General features: G+C 32.6%; 1 protein-coding gene across 4 annotated transcripts in view; it reads right to left on the bottom strand.

Annotated features, from left to right (window-relative positions):
* The window catches only part of LOC129748938 (LIM/homeobox protein Lhx9-like), a 425064-nt gene that overhangs the window by 101430 nt on the left and 298763 nt on the right, over window positions 1-24871 (bottom strand). The gene's annotated exons all lie outside the window — the stretch shown is intronic.

Here is a 24871-nt window from a genome sequence, read left to right as displayed (position 1 = left end):
ACGTTGCACATAAAGATATATATTTTTTTATTTTTTTAAGATCATGACCACAAAAAATGTAAAAAGTGGTGTAAATACCATCCTTTTCAATCAATAATCCGTCAAAATAAACGGTTGAGAAACAATAGAGACAATCCAGGGACTGTAACGGGTAAAAATTTCTGGGACGGATGAGGGCTAACCTTTCATAACCGATGTTGGTTATCCTTGTTGTCAAATTGTTAAAGTTTATCTCCATTCGTGCTGAAAATTGGATTGATTTAAGGTTTGATGTAACTGACGTTGATCTCAGTACCTGACATTAAAAATATGAAAAGTCTAAAAAATCTGTAAAATCTGCGATTTCCCACAAAATTCTGTGATTTGTGACACCAAATTTGTGACGAAAATTACTTCGAAATTTTGAGGATTTACCTATTTTTCTGGGATTTCGGCATCCAGCCTTTCTACCCGTTACGGAGGCTGAAGAAATCGCTTTTCAACCCTTGATAACTTTTTTTGTCTTGACACATATCATCTCAGAGCAGGGGTAAGCAACCTTTTTAACCAACGGGCCAATTTTAATTCAAAATATTCTCGGCGGGCCGCACTAAAAAAAAACAAAGACAATAACTGTTAATTTAATACAAATACAAATATTTGGCTTTGTCTTAAAATCAGGGCCGGATTAAGCTATCGGGGGGTCCGGGGCAATTTTTCTCGTGGGGCCCTCTAATTCGATTTTTTTTTCAAATGCTATCCCAGAAAACACAAAACCTTTTAAACGTGTAAAAAACTGAAAATGAATTTAGTATACTATTTTCAAATTGCCTGCGTAGAAAATAGTTTCTGGTATCTTCAAATAAAAATTGTTAATAAATCACGTGCAAACATTGCGGAAGAGTTTAGAAATTTCTTAGAAATGAAAACTCTGATATAAGCTGCAAAATGCAAAATTTAATTCTTTTTTTTTTAAAACCTTTATCACCAACTAAAATTCTCCAATTTGAATAAAAAATTACTTGATAGATATTTTGAATGATTTTCATATCATCATTGCTAGTTTGATATGTGCTTGTTCGAAAAATATTTACCTAGTGACAATTAGGAAGTCTCATGAAGATTTGAAACAAAAAAAACAATTAAAAAAAAATTAAATCCACATTCCATAGAGATGCATATATAAGAGTTTATGAATTCAAAACTTGAAATCACGTTTCATTCAGAACCAAAACTCAGTGTCTCAAATCTAAATCATTATTCCAAATCAAGTTTTGAGAAACAAAATATGAATTAAATAAAAAAAAGAGATACAAAGTTACAATTAGAGCAAAAGCAGAAATTGCACCAAATGTGAATTTCAATTCTATGTCTTTGAAACACAGAAAAAAAAACATTACATGATGTGATTCTCATCAAATAAAAACATTTATTAAATTTTTGAAATACAGAATCAGTAATCATTGAAAAAATCAGATAAGGAATCCAAATGAATCCAAATTCCTTAAACAAAGATCCTGAATTTCCAAAATTCAGAAAAATATAAAACTGAGCTTCAGTAACTGAAGAAACAACACAAGACTTGAAAATCCCAATGAATTGAATCTGGAAAAAGATAAGATTAAGATCATAAAAATATTCATATTAAGAAAATCACTCAATGATACTAGCAACTCAACTATCAGATCGTTTTGATGGCAATTTGAGAATGATCATTTGGAAAATGATATGCTGAATTCAGGATATTCACTTCAGTAGATGATAAAATTTTGGTTAAATCAGTTGAAAATTTTCCAATACGAATTTCAAGTCTAAGACAGCAATTGGGATGGAAATTCAATAAAGTAACGATTGATCCAATTTAAGTAACTTTAGTTTTTTTTCAGATTTTACTTTCCAAAATAGGTAGGAGAGTTAAGAATTTATAAACCAATGAAAATTTCAATAATAATGATTGAAAGGTGAAAAGTTTTTATGAAATGCGATATTAACCCGGATATTTTAACTGTTCTGTACAGAATATCGTAACTGATATGTTTCAATAAAAAAAATGGAAATTTGAGGTGTTTTGCATCATATTCTTCTTAATTTTGTTTTACGAATTCGGTTTTGTCCAGAAGATTTTGATAATTTAATTCCGATTTTCTAGTTTTGAGTTCTTCTCATGGATTTGTAGTATGATTGTAGGATGATTTAAGTAATGTTAAAATAAATTTCCCTCGGGGGGCCCCCTGAGCCGGGGGGCCCGGGGCAATTGCCCATTTTGCCCCCCCCCTTTAATCCGGCCTTGCTTAAAATCAAACGAATTTATGGGTTATTTATTTGACATTATTCGAAATAATTTTTGTATGCAAACCGGACAATATCAGCTGAAATTGATTATGTCCGTCACTAAGTCAAAATCAGGGATTGTTGTCGTTTTAGAATACATTAATTTTTTTCAATTAATTTGAACTTCTCTGCAATTATTCGTTCTTCCAATCATAGACCACATTTAAATCACATTTTCCCTAAAAAACGGAAATTTTTAAAGATCCTTCTACGATGTAAAAAAAAGTTTTTCCGTTTCCATATAAAAATCTTTCTTGTTTAAATCCTTCGTGGTACCTTCTTATTACTTCAATTCGAAATTTTTCTGGAGCTATGTATATCCAGTACATGACAGCAATATCTTAAAAAAAAGTGAACTATTTTTTTCATTTTTGAAACCGTCTTTTCTGTGTTGGACGTTGAATCATTGTTCAAATTCACTAATCAAAATTTCAGTTTTCTGTGCGTATGCGTATTTTCCACAGTTAAAATTTGCCCCCGAAGCACTGATTTTTTTTTAAGAGAATAGGTGAGATTTTTTTTCAACATTAAATGATGATAAAATTTGCTGAAATCCTGGGCATAACAATAATTCCACAGATTCCGAAGTAAATTTTGTCCATGAGTTTACATTCTTCATCGTTTTTTTTATTTTAAACTTTTTTTAAATATTATTAATTAAATTTTGTGCTACTAAGATAGGATTTCTAACGGTAGTTTTATAATATTTCTTGACCTTGTTAATAGTAATTGTAATTTTCCAAGTGAAAACAATAAATTTTCAACGTTTGGTATAACATCACAAAAAGTTTTCAAAAATTTTTTGAATAAAAAATTACAATTATGGGATTTATCTAGGGTAGTCGGATTTACCGGTTTTTTTCAAATCCGGTATTTCGGTATTTGTAATTTATAAAACCGATAAAACCGGTAAAACCGGTATTTTTCAAAGTACATGGAATTCATGAAAGGGTTTCGGCTAATTGCATAAATAATGGCATAAAATGCTCAGAATTTATAACGCAATAGATTAAGCAACATTTCCTATGGAAAAAATGGTATTGTTCCTTTAAATTGTCCCTTTGTCGTAAATCTATCATCATCCAAATGATAATCATAATATTTCTTATCTGCATTTTATTATTATAATTTCGCTGTGAGGTTGCGGAAATTGTAGAAGTTTCATATTATTTTCAACGAAATTTTGTCCTTTACTCTGTAAAACAGTATTCATATGTAAGAAGAGATTTTACAGATTTAGTTAAAGTTTATATAGTCTTTCATGAAATTGGTATACAAAAAGATTTTTCGTTGAAACAATGACTTAAATAATTAATAAACAAAACTCAAAACATTATCACAAAGTTTTGGTTGACTCACAGAATTACAGATTATTGTTATCTAAAAGACGGATGTTTTTCCCGCAACCTATGTAGATCGTGATCGCATTAAGTTTGCACTCCCAAAAATATAGCGAACAAATAGAAATAAAATTCTATCAAAATTAAAAATCAGTCAAAATTCAGCAAAAAATATAGTTGTTTGGATCTCATCCATACGCTCTTTGTTGCTATAATACTCTTGCAAATTTATAAAAACTTTGTCTGGAAAAAGAAAATGCTTCAACAGCGTTAAAAATAAAAACCATCAATTACCTTGAAAATATTGATAAAAAAATTCATACAAACAGTCTAACGTGTGTTTAAATGTTGACTCTGTTGAAAGTTTCGTTAGAACTGAAGTTAGAATTGATGTTAACATGTGTTTGAATGCTGACTCTGTTGAAACATTTTATGATTTGAAACAAACTAGGTAGTTTTCAATCAGTTTTCAATATTTTTCATTTTAAATTGCAAGTTTGTATAAGCCCGCATCGCTTAGAACGATTGTGATAAACTTGGGCTGATTATAGATAAAAACATTTTCGCATTGTTTTTTTTAAATTCCAACATATCAATGAAAAATTCAGTGATTATTGTGAAGCAATCTTAAATTTCGTGTAGCTGTATCCTTTTTTTCAGACATTGTACAAATCTCACATACACCTTGCAGTTAGGTTGATTGAGTTCGGATTTTGAAGCAGATTGAACAAAATTGAGTATTTGTACTCCTAAAAATTTAGTTAAAAAAGCATTTAGCCGTGTCAATTTTTGAACAGACAATGATGGAAAATTTACCGGAAATACCGGTTTTTTACCGTCCCAAAAGTCGGTATTCCGGTATTGAGAAAATGGACGGTTTTACCGGTTTTACCGGTTTCGGTAAAACCGGTTAGACCACCCTAGATTTATCATGAACACACAGAGAACAGAGTTCGTGCTGGAGCTCAAAACGTGTGTGAGAATACCAACCTAAGTTTCAAACCATATTCGTAAGTGCACTAACATCCATAATATGTCGCTTCCAGTACACCTATATATTTTTTGATTTTTTCGACACGCTCAGAAATCATATTTCAATCACACTCTCATCGCTATCATATGCCCCATATTGTTCAATCAATATTGACGCTGAATTGAAAGTTGAATTCCAAGTTTAAAGTATGGGCTAGGATTTGACTATCAGTAAACAGTTTTCTAGAACAGAAAATGTGAACATAAATGTTATAATTTTAAATTATTGGTCAGTATTCCGGTTGATGTTACCTGAGATCGATACATGAGGACTTGTAACTCAGGATTAGTAATCAGTAGAAATGAATAAATTTAATCATGAGTTACAAGTCCTTACCAATCGATCTCAGGTAACATACACCGAAATATCGACCCATAATTTATATTTATAACAGTTATGTTCACATTTTCTGTTCTAGATAGCTGTTTACTTATAGTCAAATCCCAGCCCATACTTTAAAAATGGAATTCAATTTTCAATTCAGCGTCAATATTGATATTGGGCATATGATAGCGATTAGAGTGTGATTGAAATATGATTTGCCTTTTTTAAATCTTGGAATTCAACTTTCAAATCAGCACCAATATTGATTGAACAATATGGGGCATATGCTGGGGCATATCACAGCGATTAAAGTGTGATTGAAATATGATTTGAATTTTTTCAAATCATGATGTTTTAAAAATTTATCACACAAAAAATTGTAATACTATCATATACTGCACTGGCCTTCTTTGAGATAAGCGATGAGTATTAATTTCTAAGCGTGTCGAAAAAATAAAAAAATAGGTGTACTGGTAGCGACATCTTATGGATGTTAGTCCACTTACGAATTTGGTTTGAAACACACGTTTTCAACGCATTTTTGTTCGGGGCTCGCTATCTGTTCTTTGTGATGAACACAGATTTTTCCGGCAATTTTAATGCTTAGTCATGTCGATATGAAATCTTTAATTGCTCAACTATGTTTATTATCAAAACGAGGTAAGTCATATACGCTTAAATACGCAAAAGTATTCCATTTGTTTATAATTTAATTTTTTGCTAGAATTTGATTACCAATGAAATAAGCGTTTTCGTAAAATTTAACAAAATAATCATATTTTCAAAAACAAAAATCTGCTGAGTTAATTTATCATACAACTGTACCTGTGACAGAAATTTAAAACAACTCTTCGTCTACTTGGTATTGGTTATTGATTTTGAATAGGAAAACCATGATTAGTTACTGTACTGAACTGTATTTTAAATAATAAAAAACCTCAATATAACGTTTCTGACTATAATGTTGCATTTGACCCTTTGAAAAAAAACAGATTGAATACTTAAATTTCGGAAAAAAGTCACGAATCTTAATGAGTGTGGGATAAATCCAAACAAAAACACGTGAAGTGCATTTTTAAACAAGTCATCGATATATCAACTACTTTTGGTTAATTGACTTGTATTTTATGATAATTAACGATCTATCACAGGAAAAATTGGAAAAATTAATTCACTTTGAAAAAGGCCACAAGCGGTCCGCGGGCCGCGGATTGCTCACCCCTGTCTTAGAGTGTGAGAAGGACTCGTTTGAGATCACGTTTACTTTCAGAAAACCAAAGTTTTAGAACAATTCATTCTAGATTTTCAAATTATCAGCATGTCTTAGTCATCACAGAGTGATCATTCGAGTTTTAAAAAAGCATTCTGCAGGATCTAATATTTCGTAGGATGATCAAGGAAGGAAGAAATATTATCAGGGAATTCGTTCATAATAGTGATGAGAAGAAGAGTTTCCACAAGACTTCGCTGTTAACGAAGAATAGATTCATACTTTAAATATCAGATTACCATGCCTCATGTATTTATTTTATTAAGCTATGAGATTGTTGCTAGGAATTCCATCTTTAAACAAGAATTGGTAGAAGAACATTGGTTTCGATCAAATGCTTTCTGTATGTCAAAATTACATCGAAATTCGATTTTAGAAGTATAGACATAGTAAACGATCGAAAATTTAAGAAAAGTATTTGGAATTTGTTCATTTCAGTTTGTTACTAACTTTGAAAATGATAACGACATGATATTATGTCTGACTATTTGACCGAACTGTATTCAACAATCCTAGCTCCACACCTGCCACGATGCATGGTTTAGAAAATCAAGTAAGAAAGCAAGCATTTTTTGGTTACAGTGAATTCGCATAGTGTAGTCTTCGCTTGGTCCTCTCTTGCAAGAAATTTGGACGAAAGGAATGAGGAGGATTGTATCGGGACGATGGGGTTGGATGATGTTGTTCTAGGTCTAAACCACCACCGAATTCGTCGTCCACGAAATTAAAGACAAAATAATGAAGGAAGCTGTGCTGGTGATGATGATGCTGCTGATGATGTGAGCGAGCAAATTCGTCCAAGTGCCAGCAGTGAGTTCTTTCCGTTCCCCAACATCGCCGTTTGTAGCCCTCCTCGGACTACAGCTTGACTAGTTGGCTGTTCTGTAATTTTCCTGACATACATCCTTGTGCTCCATCGTCATCTTATATGAAGTCCACACTGCACGTGTTCCCGGTGGTTTTCCTGTTTCAGGAAGGAAGAAACTCTCGCGCCCCTCTCCTTCTTATTCTTCTTTGGGTTGTATGTGAGACGATCTTTGCTCTGTTGGGATATTGTGCTACTCTGCTTCTTCCTACTGTTGATGGTTAAGGGCAACTGGTGTGCTCCGCTAGCTGTAGTCTGAGTTGCTTCGAATGGTCGCCAATATAACAAGGCCAGAGTCAGAGCTCTGTGATAGCTGGCTGGAGTCCCTTGAGCATATACCTAGAAGGAGAGCAATAGAACGCAATCCACCACATGCGATATTCCGACACTGGAAGGCTTCTGCCGTTTCTTCTGGTCGGAGCTTTGGAGCAGAAGTAAACAATTTTAATTAAAACAGCGGATAATTAAACTAGACAAATTTTCTTCGGTAGCTTTTATGAAAATGATTTTATTTCGTTCTTTTCTGGGCCCGTAGACGTTCGTTGGCTATCGAAAGAAAGGATACAGAAGGGTTTTCTTGGCGTTGATGTATATTGCAAGCAATATGCACAGTTCCATTATTTAGTTTCTTCTGGTATTTCACCCAACTAATGGGATTTGTTTAAAAATACTATTTTCTTTTGAGCCTACGATTTTTGTAAACAAATTATCAATTCAAAATTCAGCAACTTCCGAGTGGATTTTCGAATGTGTGATTCAAGATTAATCCTTCGAGACCGATTTTGTTATACGCAAAAAAATCTCATTATTCAGTAATCCAAAGCAACGATCCTCCGGTGTTAAATGAGTTAATCCAGAGATGTATAAGAACAAGCAAATTGTTTGACTGGTGCAGCAGAGATGTGTACTTTTCATTAAAATGTTAATCTCCAGCTTGGATCTGCTAGCAACAGATCGGCAGCAGCAACGCATGTTGGAGATAGGGTTGGTTGGAACAAGTGGTTGTTGCACTTCCTGGCCGTAGTAATTACATGAGCTTTTGTTTATGTGGCAAAAATAAACTTAGCTGAAATGCATCCCATCAGTCCAGATTTTCCGGTTCCATGCTACTGTTGCCCAGATTGCATCCAGCCAACAGGCATGTCTGAAGAGGGTTTCGTAGCGTCTTTTGCCCAGTGACGTTTGATTTTTGTACTTCGGCATTGGACACCACTATTTGAGACAAATAGCTACGTCATATGATATTCATTTCTTACTGAAAAGTGATTCAATAAGGTATATCCCTAATCATTTTTTTAAAATATATGATTAATTGTGAGTTATTTGATTAAAGTGTCAAGCATTTGGAAATCTATTTATAGGGATGATTGAATATAACATCATTGAAAGCAATCCCATTTAAAGTACAAAAGATTGGCACATTTTTTTATGTTTATGAAAAATATTACACAAAAACAGTATTTTTATTATCTAATTTAAAAGAATTTGACGTACTGAATTTAGATCTGTATACTACGAAAAAAATCTGTATAGTTACATACAGGCCCGTGCGAAGAACCCGTCCATGGGGGGGTTGGGGGGGGGGTTTCGAATTTCAAATTTAGCTAAAAATAATAACAATACCAAAAATAAACAATAAAAAAAGGAAAGAAATTTATAACACAGTTTTTTTCCACGACTACCACACAAACAAAAAATAAATTGGACTTATAAAAAAAACAAAAAATTTCAAATCATACCAGAATGAAAGTTTCAAATTTTTGGTAAGTCATTGATAATTTTTTTTTTCAAAATTATGTTCTTTATTCTGAACTAGAAATTTATTTTAAATGAATTTCTAAGCTAATTTAAAATAAACGCTTCCAAAACACAGAGCTTAAAAGAAATCTGGATTCTAAAATATATCCAAACAGGTAAAAAACTAACCGCGATGAAAGGAAAATGATAATAATTATGATGAATAAAAATATTCATCTTTATTAAATTTCTGTTCTTTATTTTCAACTGAAAGGCGATTGAAAAATTCCGCTGTAGCTGTAGTATTGTGAATTTTAACAAAAAATATCCAATCGCGTTTAAAAATGTGAATTTTTGATTACTCAAAAAACCAATTTGAACTTTGGAGCACCAAATATTGTAAGAACAAAGCAAATTCAAAGTAAGTTAACATTTCTCATTAAAATTAAGATTAAAGCTGCTACCTATTTCAAATCACGTTTCAAACTTTTAAAGATTAATTTAAAAATAATGATTGATTCATAAAAGAGTCACTTTCGCTTGTAATATTGGGTCCTGGAAAGAACAGAAGGTTGACACTTTGTTTTTCTTATTAAAAATTAAGACTTAAGGGCTTATGCGTCAAGTACACAAAAATTCAGTATTAATGAAAAAACAAATTTGTTAAAATTGTTTCTAACTTTTTTTTTTAATTTTTAAACTGCGACCCAGAGATTGGTCTTGACTCAAACATTCAGTCAGCGAAACTTTTTTTGTAGAGAAATGAATCCAACTGTGTTAGATGAAATTTCAGGGACTAGAGAAGAGAAAATCGATGTTGAAAAACATGCGAAAAAAATTCGTCTTGTCTCCCGGTAGGACTTGAACCCACATCTTGCGCCTCTCTGGGGCCCATGTATTAACATTCTACTACAGGAGACCAACCTGGTCTCCTGTAGTAGAATGGTTGGTCTCCTGTAATAGAATGTTAATACATGGGCCCCGGAGAGGCGCAAAATGTGGGTTCAAGTCCTACCGGGAGACAAGATGAATTTCTTTCGCATGTTTTTCAACATCGATTTTCTCTTCTCTAGTATCTGAAATTTCATCTAACACAGTTGGATTCATTTTTCTACAAAAAAAATTGTTTCTAAAATTTAAATATTTCAACTAAAAACTTCGGCAAGTTGATAAAAGAATTTGAAAAAACTACACTTTAAAATTCCGTTAATTTATTTGAAAATTTAAACAAAATATGAAAATGGAAATGATAAGTTTTTTAAAACATTTCAGGAGGTTTTTTTTTTAAATAAACACGTTTCACCATAAGAATTAAAATAATTTAATTGATGACTCAAGGCAACAGCATTTTGGTGCTTTTAATGATTGATTTGGTAGATTTTAGGGTTATGAACTCGAATCTTGGTGATAAGGAGTTTTAAATTGTATCAGTTTTAAGTAAAATGAAACATTGATAACTGATTAACTAACAAACCTAAATATACGAAAAAATCTGATTCTGATCCTGTTTATCATACTTCATCCAATTAAGGGATATTATTATGATGAAAATGATGCATGATCTAAAAAATGTAAAATTCAACAATTAAAAAAATGGGAAAGATTTCATCACAAGTACTTTTGACATAACTGTAGAAAGTGTAAACTAAATTTGATTTCATTTAACACATTTGTTGAAACCTGCAAAAATATTACATGTTTTCTTAGAAATATGTAAAATTCAGTTTAGTTTAAAACTTCTTAAAAATTTTATAAATGAAAAAAAGTAAAAAAAAACATAAAACTTTTTTCGCAGAACTCAAAAATATTTGAATTCTTGAGGAAAGTTTATAATTCATTTAAAACATTTAGTTTTGAATGATAGGTTTTTGATTTGCGTTTTTGTGTAAACAATGCAGAAATTTCTCAAATACTTTTTACTTATTTCCAAATTAGGTTTCCAAATAAGTCGAAATTACCCTTTTAATTCATTGCACCTCCGAAAAATGTAAATTTTGTGGCCTTGTGTAAATTATGTGTTGAGTTGAGCTTTTAGAAAAACAAAAACATTTAATAAAATTTAGTCGAAATTGGTTTCTTGAAGAATGTTTAATAGCAGCATAACATTTGTATTAAAATAACGATTTTTTAAATAAAAAAAAAATGGTTCGTTTCAAACTCTGTTCTTATTTAGTTACACTTCTTAATAAAAACCAATTTTGAAGACGAGATAGGGTTTTTGTATGTCAAGATCTGAGTTCCTATACAAAAGATTATTTGAATTGCAATTTAGAACCAAACTTAGTTTCAAGTCGTTAACGTCGAATAGTATCGAAGATCGAAATGTTTCAAGCCAAGGGTAATTTAATAGTAAATTCCGCTGGAGGCGAGAAAAATTTCTGACTTGCTTGTTAACACTTATTTTTAAATACATTTTAACATCAAGCAATTTTCTGTTACTTCGGTGAAAATTTTACTTAGAAAAAATATTCATGGGGGAGGGGTTAAACCTCTGTAAACCCCTGTAAAAATTTTCAGGCGTGTAAATTACAAGTGATATAAGTTTTAAAATCACTGAACGTTGTTATTGGATTTGTTCCCTTTTAAGTTATCTGAATCAATGAAGATTTCCCATCTAAAAATAAAACCAAATATAATACTATTTATTTTAATAAGATAAACACACATTTTTGAGTCTACACATTTATATGAACACTTTGATTACATTTCAGCACCAACACGCGAAAAGGGTCTATGTTCATTTATGACGTTTCGAGAAAAACGCGTTTGAAAATTTTGCAACCTTTTTTAAATCGCTAATTAAAATTCACGGGGAATCTTCCAAGTCTATATGGTCCAAACCGGTGCGTAGGATCATTTTTAATATGTTTTTATCGATACGAAGGTATTATCAAGGAAAAATAGCTCGTAATTGTTTATAGAACCTAGCTGGAGTATGAATTTCGTCTAAATGTTTTTACACCCTTTGTTTTGTACTGTATGTCTCATATGTGTGAGTGAGATGGAGATAAAATTTCCCCTATTTTTTTTTACAAACGCTTATGGTTCTCTCTAAAGGAGTGAATGGAGAGCTTTCCCTTTTTAATGTTTTGCATCTAGACCGTTTGCTTTGTTGTGGAGTAAAGGGTGTATAAAACAATGTGTGTGAGGATAATGCCATTTCTGTACCAACACGTGAAAAGGATCTATCTCCAAAAGTAAACAAAAACCATTTTCAGTACCTCATGATAGGCCAACAGCTGCGCTACTTAACTGTAAAGCCCTTTTGAGAAAACAATATTCCGTTACATTGAAAACTCAATTTGAGTAAAGGATCTATAAACATTCTAAAACCAGAACTGCCATCACATGGATATACACCCTTTACTCCGGAACAATTTTTCGCTACTACTCCGCAAACAAACTCAAAATAATCAATTCGACTCTTTATTCAACATAAAAACATAGTTGCAAATGAATGCGAGCTTATAACTAAAGCTAAAAATAAGTAAATAGCAAAGGGTGTATAAACAGGTAAGACAAAATATTACGTGAGCTAGGTTCTATCTACGATAGCGCGTTGTTTTTTCATTAAAATTGATATTCCTCTATTCTAACATATAGGGGATGCTTCTAAACATCGTTTGTCTTTCATAAAATACGAACATTTTAAGTTATTTTTAATTAGCGATTTAAAATAGGTTGTATTTTCTTCAAACGCGTTTTTCTCGATTCGCCATTTATGGAGATAAATCCTTTTCACGTGTTGGTACAGATTTTATGGTTATAATATTTTTAGATCCTTTGCTCAAACTGCATTATAAATCTCACGAAAACTGTGAAACTAAAAACGGTTTTTGTGTTAAGTAGAACACATATTGGGCTATTTGAATCCACTGAAAACGGGTTTTGTTTACTTTGTCTTTTATACCCTTTTCACATGTTGGTGCTGATTCGTCTGGTCCTGTTCTTGATAGTCTATACTTTTACACATTTACATTCACACATTTACACATTTAAATTCAATGCCCTTACAACATTTCATGTCGTATAGTTTTAAGATATTAATAACTCAGTGTTTTAAGGAACTTTGTGTGACCAAAAAATTTGTTAAATTACATCACATATGATGAAACGAAAAAGAAGCATCACATATGATGGAATTTTTAGTGCAAATTGTATATTACACGTCTGTTAACTTCGACGAACGTGTAAAATTTCAAAAACATGTCAAATATTTAAGACGTGTTATATTTTATTCTTACTTAAAATTCCGTCATATGTTATGCTTCTTTCTATTTACATCATGTATTTAATGTAAATTTATATCAAATTATTAAGTCATCGGAATTCAGTGCTGTTAAGGATTCAACTTTTATTTATTTAAAATTTACATAAAAATCGCGTTCGACGTCATACAATATTAAAGATTTTCCATTACAGTGTTATTAAGGATTCCGATTTTTTTGGCTGTGTGGCACCATACACCATACGTACCTGCACAAAAATCAAATCTGAATCCTTAAAAGCACTGAAATTGAAATCCACTAACATCACTTGACATGGAATGCTAATTTCTATTGTAAATTTACATAATCGAGGAAAATGGACTCTTTAGCAGCACTAAATTTGAATTACATTAAAATTACATGACACGGAACACGATTTACTGAAGTAAAATTTCGTAATTTCTGATGCTTCTTTTTATTAACATCATATGTGATGTAATTTCACAGTTTTTCCGTTACACAAAAAATATGAATCCTTTACAGCTTTAAATTCGAAATTTCTGAAAATTACATGAAACGGAAAGTATCTTCTCGTTTTTGGATTGATTTTTTTTCGGTGATTCAATGAATTAACTGCCGTGTAGTTTACGTTTCGGTTTACTTATTTTATTTCACCCATCTTCAGAAACTAATAGCTTTTTTACACCCGCTGTCGGCTAGCCGTAGCAGCAGCAGCATCAACAGTGACTATCAATGTGACCGCCCCAGCGGGTGTAAAAAAGCTATTAGTTTATGAAGATGGTTGAAATAAAATAAGTAAACCGAAACGTAAACTACACGGCAGTTAATTCATTGAATCACCGAAAAAATCAATCCAAAAACGCGAATATAACAACAACGGTGACTTAACCCTTTCCTTCCCATGGTAGCACAGGTGATCCACAACTTTGCACAGCTCGCATTTAAACTGGGCGCTTTGGATCAACACCATTTTTTCACCGAATGTGTAGATATGAGTGAAGAAACATGGCACGAAATTTGAAGAAAATCGGTTCGCTAGGTTTTGCTTGACAGATCAAAAGCTGCAAAAAAGTCGAATTTTTTTCGAATTTAAATCAAGTTGTCATTTGTTGTTCAATAACTTGACAAGTTTTTATAATTTCTTTCAAATAAAAATAATGACGTGCAGAAGGTTGTTTATGCAAGCAGAATCAAATGATGGTTTACTTAGATTTCAACTAAAACATATAAATTTTTGAGTAAGTAAAGTGGATCACTGGTGATACACTGGGAACAAAACGTACTTTTGTTCTTGTGAAGCTTCTTATAAATACTCATGAAAATCATTTCGTCAACAAAAAAATCGCTTCAGGATTGTTGTTTCATTTGCTTAAATGACCACATGTCTCAAAATATTTGTAAAAGTTCGTGATTTTCTCGAAAAACGGCATTGTTTTGTTTTCCTTGCGCAAAGTGTCATGGCGGCCATTGTTCAAGGCAAAAATGAAAATTTCAAATATTCCAATAAATAGACTTTCGAGGGATGCGAATACCAAAGAAGTTTTTTATCTAATAGGATCGTTTTAGTTTGTGATCAATGAAGTGATGAAATTCCACGTTTTTTTGCAATTATTTCCTGTTTTTCATTTGCACCCTATGTGTTGTTATCTTCCCAATGGAGCACATATGATCCACCTCAAAAACAAAATTTATCAAATGGATCATTAAAGTAGGCCTCAATTATGCATCTTTTGTTCTAGAACATTAGCTGTAAATCAATATTTCTATTTTTAAAACGTGAAAAACCTCGTGGGAAGGAAAGGGTTAAACATTTAAAGAAACGGAAAGTAGTAAGGACATGGAATTGAAATTAAATTAATATTACATAACACTAAACATGTCTTCTACACAGCAAAACATTTTTAAGAGTATATGGAATCTGAAACACGAATGATCTATTATTTTACAAGCTTAGTTGAAAAAAAGATGTAATTTTTAATACCTTTTGATGTAATTCAGTCTTTTATTTCAAAAAGTGAATAGAAAAAAAAATGTTTTGGTGTAATTTTACATTCTGTAATGCAAAGTTCAAACTATCAAATTTCATCGATCATATAACAAATAATGTAAAATTATATTTGTTGAATTAGATATTATAAGTTAGATGTCAAATTACACCGAAAACTATGTGAAACATAACAGATGCAATGTGAAAGTCTCTGTTGTAATCCAACCAGGCAAAATTTTGTCGGATATGTGTAGCAGTAGTAGGTATGCGAAGTGGAATATAACAAGTTATGCAAATTCTTTTTCAATTATAGGAACGGCAAATTATCGAGTATCGAACAGGAGGAGAGTTTTCTGCAATAATCACCGGAAAAGTCCGGAACAATTCGCGAATGCTGAAGACATTGACCCGTAAAAATAATAAAGAAATCATCAGATACAACATCTCCAGCCTAGCCCTGCTCGTGTTAGTGGTTCACCGCTTTGGGTTAAGTATAATTTGATAAATAGGATATATCAAATAAAAATATTATCCCTTTTTCATTCATTAGAATCGTAGCATCGAAAATCTGAATATTTTATTAATATTTCACAGTTCAAACGACAGAAAGACTTGAATGTTTTCAATCTTAAATTACACGATTTTATTTTGCTGTGTGAAAATACACTGTTAACAAGGCCGTGCGAACGGGGGGTAACGGGTTTACCCCCCCATGAAGATTTTTTCCATGTAGAATTTTCACGGTAGTGTCGGAAAATTACTTGATCTTAAATGTATTTGAAAATAAGTGTCAACAAGTAAGTCAGAAATTTCTCGCCTCCGGCGGAATTAAGTCTTATATAACCATTGCACAGTGGTCTAGATCAAACATTTATCGAGACAAAATTTATAACACAAAATCCGTGCGTTTTAGTCAAATTATTTGTTCTACAAAGTTACTTCATATAACAAGCGCTTTCTTTTTAAAATGTGAAATATTAGGACGTGTCAATACCGTGGAAATTCGAGATAATAATTTCTTTCGGTGAAGAGATAGAGTATAGAAATGTTCTAGAAAGCTATAGATTGCATCTTTTGAAGAAACTTTGCTGAACAAACCAAAGTCGTGAAATAGAACGGTATCGTTCTATGATTTTTTCAAGATTTAAAAAGTAGGGCGTGTCTAAAAAACGGTTTTTTGCATTGGCTTGAAACATTTCGATCTACGACACTATTTGACGTTACGAATTGAAACTAACTTTGATTCTAAAATGTAATTCAATTAATCTTTTGTACAGGAACTCAAAACTTGACATACAAAACCCCTACCTCTTCAGAATGTGTTTTTTATGGAGAGTTGTAACGAAATAAGAACAGAGTTTGAGACGAACCATTTTTTTAATTGGAAATCGTTTTTTCATTGCTATTATGAAATATTATTCAAGAAACCAATTTCAGACTAAATTTTATTTCGTGTTTTTTGTTCCTCTGAATGCTCAACACAACACATAGTTTACACAACGCCACAAAATTTACATTTTTCTGAGGTGCAATGAATTTAAAAGATTATTTCGACTTATTTGGGTACCATAAATCTAAATATGCAATCTCTATTAGCTTTTGTTACTGAAATGACTTTTGAAAATAGTTAAAAAGTATTGGAGAAATTTCTGCACTTAAAAAAACTCTAATAAAAAACATATAACTTAAAAATAAAAGTTTTAAATATATTATCAAATTTCCTCTGGACTTCAAGTAATTTTGAGTTCTGCGAAAAAAAGTTATGGAAGTTTTATTTTTTTTTTACTTTTTCTCATTTTCTTATTTATTTCTATGAAGTCTTAAACCAAACTGAATTTTAGATATTTTTTAACCATACATGTAGTCTTTTTGCAGGTTTCAACAAATATGATAAATTAAATCAAGTTTTTTTACACTTTCTGCAGTAATGTCAAAAATACTTGTAATGATACCTTTCCATTTTTTAAAAATTATTGAATTTTGCTTTTTTGGATCATGCATGATTTTCATCATCAAATTATTTCTTAATTTGATGAAGTATGGTAAACAGAATTAGAAACATATTTTTTTATTTATGTAGGTTTGTTAGTAAATGAGTTATCAATGTTTGATCTGTCTCAAAACTGATACATTTTAAAACTCTTTATCATCTGACTTCTATCACTGGCACTTTTAAAATAATAATAAATATATTCTTTCTTTAATCAAATCAAATTAAACCATCAACCATTGAATAAATTCCCCAAAGTGCAAAATTGATTTTTTTCATCTATCAAAAATTTACATTTTAAATCGCGATTTAACAGACTTTGTTCAAATTCAAAATACTACAGCGGATTTTTTCAATCAACCCTTCAGTTGAAAATGAAGAAAAGAATTTAAATAAAGATGAAAATAAATTTACAATTACTTTCATTTTCCTATTTCGATTATTTAAATTTACTTAGAAATTCTTTTGAAACAAATTTCTAGTTCAGAATAAAGAACATCATTTTGAAAAAAATCATCAATGGCTTACCGAAATTTTTAAACTTCCATTGTGATATGATTTTAAAATTTCGTTTTTTCTTAATACAGTTTGTGTGGTTATCATGAGTGAGAAACGGTGTTAAAAATTCCTTCCCTTTTTATTGTTTATTTTTGGTATTGATATTATTTTTAGATAAATTTGAATTTCGAAAACCCCCCCTCCCATGGATGGGCCTGACTGTCAACAACCGAAACACACAAATGCAAACAAAGCTTGTCATTCGATCGACATCGTTCAGCCGTATGGAGTTCACGTAAAATTCATTTGAATATTCTGTGAATTCCAGTGAATGACCTTTTTTAGTGATTTCTAATGACTTCATTTTTTAGACAAAATATATACTCCGTTCTTAAAAGGGCGAACACAAATTATCGCAACACATTCAACAGGGCATAACTTTTTTACCATTGGCTAGAAACCAACCAAATTTTGCACACTTTCTCATTGATGTGTATTGTTTACATGCTGTCAAACTCGAAGTCGTGTTTTTCGATTCAACGAAAATGGAGGTGAACCAACGTGAATCGAGAGAAGAAATTCTTTCCAAACACCTGGAATTTCCTGACCTGTCGCACCGGCAGTTGGGAAAAATGTTGAACATTCAACCGTCTCCAGAGTGTTGAAGCGGTTGACATTCGACCACGGCAAAGGAGCTGGATGAAAACCGGGACCGGATAACAAAAAGACTGAAGGAAAGATAAAGCAAACGTCTCCCAACGTCTCAAGCCGTGATTTGGCTAAAAAGATCGGCATGTTGCAGAGCTACGTCCAGAATGCAAAAAAGAGAGCTGGACTACATACATACTAGGTACAGAACCTCCAAAACCGCGATGAGCGGCAACAATAGACGGCTATAACTCGGGCACGGAAACTCTACGAGAAGATGCTGACAAAATATGGCTGCCGTGTGATGGACGACGAAACGTATATGAAAGCCGATTCTAAGCAAATTCCGGGTTTCAAGTTTTTCACCGGCAAGAGAAAGTTCGATGTGGACGACAAATTTAAGAAGAAGAAAATATCGAAGTTCACCTTCAAATATCTCGTTTGGCAGGCCATATGCTCTTGTGGACTGAGGAGTGAGCCTTTCGTGAAAAAGGGCACAGTAAATGGCGAGATCTACAAATTCAAAATTCGCCTCGAGAAGCGCCTATTGCCGTTCTTGCAGCAGCACGACAAAGCTCCGCTATTTTCGCAAGATTTGGCATCATGCCACCAAAGTGTCCTGGAGTGGTATGAGACAAATTCTGTCCATTTTGTTCCAAAGGATATGAATCCGCCAAACTGTCCGGAGCTGCGCTCGGTGGAGCAGTCCTTGGCAATAATGAAGCGGGAACTTCGGAAGAGCAAGAAGACAGTCAAAAACGAAAAGGGCATGTTAAGAAAATGAAAAAAAAAAACTGAGAAACTGGTACCGGATGACACTGTAAAGACTTTGATGTAGGGCATTAAGCGAAAATGCGTTCAATTTACACTCAAGGCTCCATCGATTAAGTTTTCTTTTGATTTTTGAAATAAATAGATGTATGAAAGTATCTTCAAATTATGGTTTGGTTCTAAACATTATAAGGAAGTTGACTTGACATTTTCGGTGTCGCAATAATTTCGTGTTTGCACTTTAAACAAGAATACCCACAATATGCAACCTGCAAATCATCAATAACTGGTTGCAATTGAGAGCGATTTGTATAGAATGTGAGTGTTATAAAAATTTATATTGTGACAAAGTGACAAACATTTCAATATCTAAAAATAAAAATATCTACCTTCCAAATAATCTAGACTAACTTACAAGTACATTTGAATTTGAAGATGACTTTTTTGGTGGTGGGTAATGTTCTTTTTCAGAGAGCTTTTATGTGAAGAATTTTTTAGTTTACTTTTTTTTTGCTATTCGTAGTAATTATGTTGAATTGTTTACTTCAAAATTAAGGAAAACAGTGAAACTGTTTTTATTTTCAAAATTGTTTTAGACCTTACAGTTAGTTTTTACAAATATTTTAGAAAATCAATATCAGCATATTATAACAAAAAAAAAAAAAACAGAGAGATAATGCATCAAGCATTACCGAACCAACAAATCACGGATCATCTTTCAAATAACCCCTTCCGAAGGTGAAAGGGGGAGGAAAACTTTCTAAGTTACATTACTCTGGTCAGCATTCTCGTCCCTAACTAACTAACTGCTAACAAGGTCCCGGTCTCGGCTCTGGGCAGCCCAAATTTCCTCTTTACCTCGGATTTCCTCTGAATTGTGATCGTTTCGGCTGGGATAACAGACTGGGTTGGGGAAGGACAGTGTGAAATAATTATAACGACTTGGGGAAACAATAACAATTACGAGTTTTTTCACCATTTTACCCGACATTCTTGCCGCTCGGTTTTCTGCGCAGTGTTGCTGGTCGGTAACAAGAAAACAACAACATCAACAATGGTGGAGAAGAAGAAATCCGGTCCAACTCCTGGCGACGATTGTCGGGCTTTTGGAATGACGATGCAAATCATAATGAGCAAAAGTGGAGAGTTTTAATAAATGAAACGAAAAACTGCTGGGAGCGCCACCTTTCGAAACTCTTACCCTGTGGCCATTGGGAGGTGAAAAATGTGGTGAAATGAGGAAGATGGGAAGGGATTTTAGAAGTAAAAAAAAACTGAGGAAGTCTCCGGAACATACACAAGAGGTTATTATACATTATTAGTTGAGGATTTTTGCAAATTTGAACTGGGTTACCTGAACTGACAAGATAAATTGGGCTACACAACTTGAGGAAAATGCTGTGAAATCCCTGGAGAATCACAACTTCCGTTCAGCAGGGTTTGTAAATCTAAGATTATATATCAATAAGCATACAAACACGTATTTCCATATCGTGCACACAATTTGTCGAAAGACCCACCGGCAATGAATCTGCTAACTGTTCTGGATCAATCGAAGTAAATAATGGAAAATGATAATCTAACTAATTAAAGATAATCCTTTTCTTGTCTCTCCAGAAAACCATTTTCGATCAGCAATCATGTGCGCTAATTTAATAAGTGAGCCGTAGACTACATTATTTCTGTAGGACAGAGTATTGTGCTTATCATGGTTTAGACGAGTTGAATTCATCTCTCTCTCTCTCTTTTTTTCTATAACACTTTCTTCATTTTATGTTGTGGATGATGTTTCCAGAAGTTCCGTCATTTCAAACAACATGTTTTATGATATTTTTATTCTCAGTTTAATTCAAATGTATTTCACATCAAGTTTTGTTATTTCAAAGTATATTATTATGTTGAATGAATGAAAGGAACTTTCAGGTTTATTACATATATTGCACTTTAACAAATTTATTATTCTTAATTCGGGGGTGTTATCATTTGTAAGATACAAGCTAAGGAAACTTTAAACACTATTTTAAGAGCATGGATGCAGGGTGGCAACGTGAAAAAGATACACTTTCTTTAGGCATAAAATTAATTTTTGTCATTTTTGTATTTTTGTCTTTCTTGTCATTCTTGTCATTTTTGTCATTTTTGTCATTTTGGTCAATATGGTCATTTTGGTCATTTTGGTCATTTTGGTCATTTTTGTCATTTTTGTCATTTTTGTCATGTTTGTTATTTTTGTCATTTCTGTCATTTCTGTCGTTTTCGTCATTTTGTCATTTTGTCGTTTTCGTCATTTTTGTCATTTTTGTCATTTTTGTCATTTTTTGTCATTTTTGTCATTTTTGTCATTTTTGTCATTTTTGTCATTTTTGTCATTTTTGTCATTTTTGTCATTTTTGTCATTTTTGTCATTTTTGTCATTTTTGTCATTTTTGTCATTTTTGTCATTTTTGTCATTTTTGTCATTTTTGTCATTTTTGTCATTTTTGTCATTTTTGTCATTTTTGTCATTTTTGTCATTTTTGTCATTTTTGTCATTTTTGTCATTTTTGTCATTTTTGTCATTTTTGTCATTTTTGTCATTTTTGTCATTTTTGTCATTTTTGTCATTTTTGTCATTTTTGTCATTTTTGTCATTTTTGTCATTTTTGTCATTTTTGTCATTTTTGTCATTTTTGTCATTTTTGTCATTTTTGTCATTTTTGTCATTTTTGTCATTTTTGTCATTTTTGTCATTTTTGTCATTTTTGTCATTTTTGTCATTTTTGTCATTTTTGTCATTTTTGTCATTTTTGTCATTTTTGTCATTTTTGTCATTTTTGTCATTTTTGTCATTTTTGTCATTTTTGTCATTTTTGTCATTTTTGTCATTTTTGTCATTTTTGTCATTTTTGTCATTTTTGTCATTTTTGTCATTTTTGTCATTTTTGTCATTTTTGTCATTTTTGTCATTTTTGTCATTTTTGTCATTTTTGTCATTTTTGTCATTTTTGTCATTTTTGTCATTTTTGTGATTTTTGTCATTTTTGTCATTTTGTTTTTTTTTTATTTTTTCATTAAATACAAAAATTTATTCATTCGACTAGATTTATGCTTTAGTGTTGGAGTTAATGGATTCTTGTTAGTTTTAAAAGTTTTTATCGGGAGAATGAAGACGAGTGATGTGGTACTTTAAACTGAGTCGATTTGGAGTCATTTTTTAATTTCTCAATCTCTGAGGTCTATTGAGTTGGTTCAAAAATTTTCCATAAAATTTTGAAGAATTTTAAAGCCACGTTTACATCAGAAAATTTTTACTTAATCGGTGTTATGCCAATTCAAAAATTCTTTACAGTAAATTCTCAGCTAAACAACATTGTCCAAGATTGTAACTGGGATTCTTTTTAGATAACCGAGTTATAGCTTGTTGAAGCAAAGTTTGTGTTTTAGAATGCCTTCAGGCATTTCAATTAAACCCACAACGCTTCCTGAAACAAACGAGACGTTGCTTAACGAGATTAATACTCGGATATCTGAGGAGATACTTACTTACTGTGTTTAGCAAAAAATCCTTTAAAGAATTTTTAAATTGGTACAAATCCGAGCCTGGTTCCAGATTTTAAAGAAAAATCATGTTCGTTTTTCCGAACAAAATATCTATTTTCCCTTATACAAAACTATTAATCAAAAATTTAGAAAATCATCCGATCATTAAATGGAGTGCGCTGGGATGGATAAATGAAACCAACCTTGAAAAGATATTGAGATAATATTATGTATGGAAAAGGATGGGACAATATTATTTATGGGCCTTTTTTGAATAATAACCTGCAGAGTATTAGCGTAAAGCTGACGAAAATTTTAGGAAATGTTCAATGTAGGTTCTAAATTGTTACCCAATTGGAAATTCGCATCTTATTCGGTTGGTTGGTTTTGAAACAAAGTTTGGTGATGTCAGGTCTAAAATGGAACATCGTAATCGAAAGTGTGCTATCTTTGGACCCTTTGCGAATTTTCCGGGTTTTCCATTGCCAATCTTCTGCCTATTGAAAAGTAGGTAATTTTGCCGAATTATATCCAATATTCTGATAAAAAAACATTCTGGGCTATAGTTTAATGGTAAACGGGATACAACCCGGTTACAAGAATTTCATAGCTAGTTCTAATGATGTTTGTTGATTCAAACAGGCTTATTATCCACTGCGATCGGAGTGCCATCGTTCAAGCGGGTTAAGTTTGTCAGTTCTGTGTAGTGATGTTGGATCTTGGTTGTAGTTACTTTCGTCAAATTTAGAAAAATACCCGAATCTTATGCTTCTCAGACCAAACATCGCACCTCGGAATCAGTTAATACGCTCCAAATTGACTAGATGAAGATATCACTGCTCTACCAACATCTTAAATATGCAGGTTAACGTAACCAATTGAATATACATACCTTGTTATGCTTCATCACAAGTTTGTTAGCAACGACAGGGAGAAGAAAAAAAAAGTTGCCGAGAACAATCGTCCCTTTTTTCCAGGGAATATGTGTATGATATTTTTTGCCCTCCATTCACAGCAGCAGCAAAAAGCAAAGGTTAATCCGTGGCTCCAACGCTGCTGCCGGAGGAAAATATGTTTAGTAAGTGAATTCACACAGAGAGCGAGTCCTAGAAGGAAACACACTTCTCACATCTGAACATTAAGAGTAGGAGCGGAGTCACATGTATGGAGGTACCTACTGCACCGCCACCGGCAGCAGCAGCAAAAAAAAATGCAACTTAGTACACGGAAAGCACCGCAGTGCAGTTTCTGCATGTGCGGGGAAATGTTTGCCAAACCAGCAGCTTCAGTCATCATATCCTGCACCCACATGAGAAGGTAGAGACAAGTTCCACAGCGTGCGAGGCGAATTACTCGGCAGAAGATGTTCGCTGTTTTTTCGTTCTTCTTCCGCCCGGCAGCAGCAGCAGTGCAAACATGCACCCTCCAATTTGGGAAATTGCAACTCTACGAGAACGGTTGAACTGATTTAGTAGGGCGTGTGGGGTTGAGCAAAAGAAGGTACCAACATAGGTGTTTGCCCTCTTCCGCTGAGGGGCTTGTTTTCCATCATGGAAAGGTTTGGAGAGGCAAAGTGCATCCATCCACTAACCTGCTAACCGGCGCGATGATGATGAAGATGATGATGGTGATGGCGACGACGACGAAGAAGATGGTTGGTGACACAGCAGCAAGCCTCCATAATTTATTCATGTTTACCGTTCATGAATAACAAGTGTCAATTATTTCAGTCTACGGAATAGTTTAATCACGCCGTCAATGAGTTTGTTTTTTCTTCCTAATTTGAGTGATCCAACAACAATCGTTCCGCAAATAATGATTAGCCTATTTCTGTTTGATCTTTAGTTTTACCTTTTCCTAGTATGTATTTGTTAGCGTTTTTTTCTAGATTCCGCCATGTAGTTAGCTTTTAACAATTTTGACTACCACTCGCAGTTTGGCAGGCTTGATCCAATTAGACTCCCGTATTGTGAAATTTTTATTCTCGCTCATCTTTATTTATGTACAGTAGACTGGATAGCTTTTAACGCTTTTAACATTTTTTAGCACTAACGAACTTATCATTCAAAATTCCGTTGGCACATGTTCAGCCCAACATTGATTTTCTTACTGATACTTTAAAGTTCGAAAATTAAATTTAACGGACAGTAGGGTGGGCCATATTTCTCAACATACTTGGAACCTAGCTCCCTCCCCCCGTTTGGCATTCTACCAAAGAATCCAATCCTAGTATAGGTATCATGGGTATTATTTGCTCAGGCATCATGTCCATAACGTCATAGGAAAGACCGTTTGTGCAAATGTTTATTTACTAAAGCGCCTCTAGTTGTCATACCATGAAACTAACGAC

Source organism: Uranotaenia lowii, chromosome 2 (assembly GCF_029784155.1).
Source record: "Uranotaenia lowii strain MFRU-FL chromosome 2, ASM2978415v1, whole genome shotgun sequence".
NCBI lineage: Eukaryota > Metazoa > Arthropoda > Insecta > Diptera > Culicidae > Uranotaenia > Uranotaenia lowii.
Note: the sequence above shows the minus strand (reverse complement) of the source record. Positions and strands in the feature narration are given on the sequence as shown.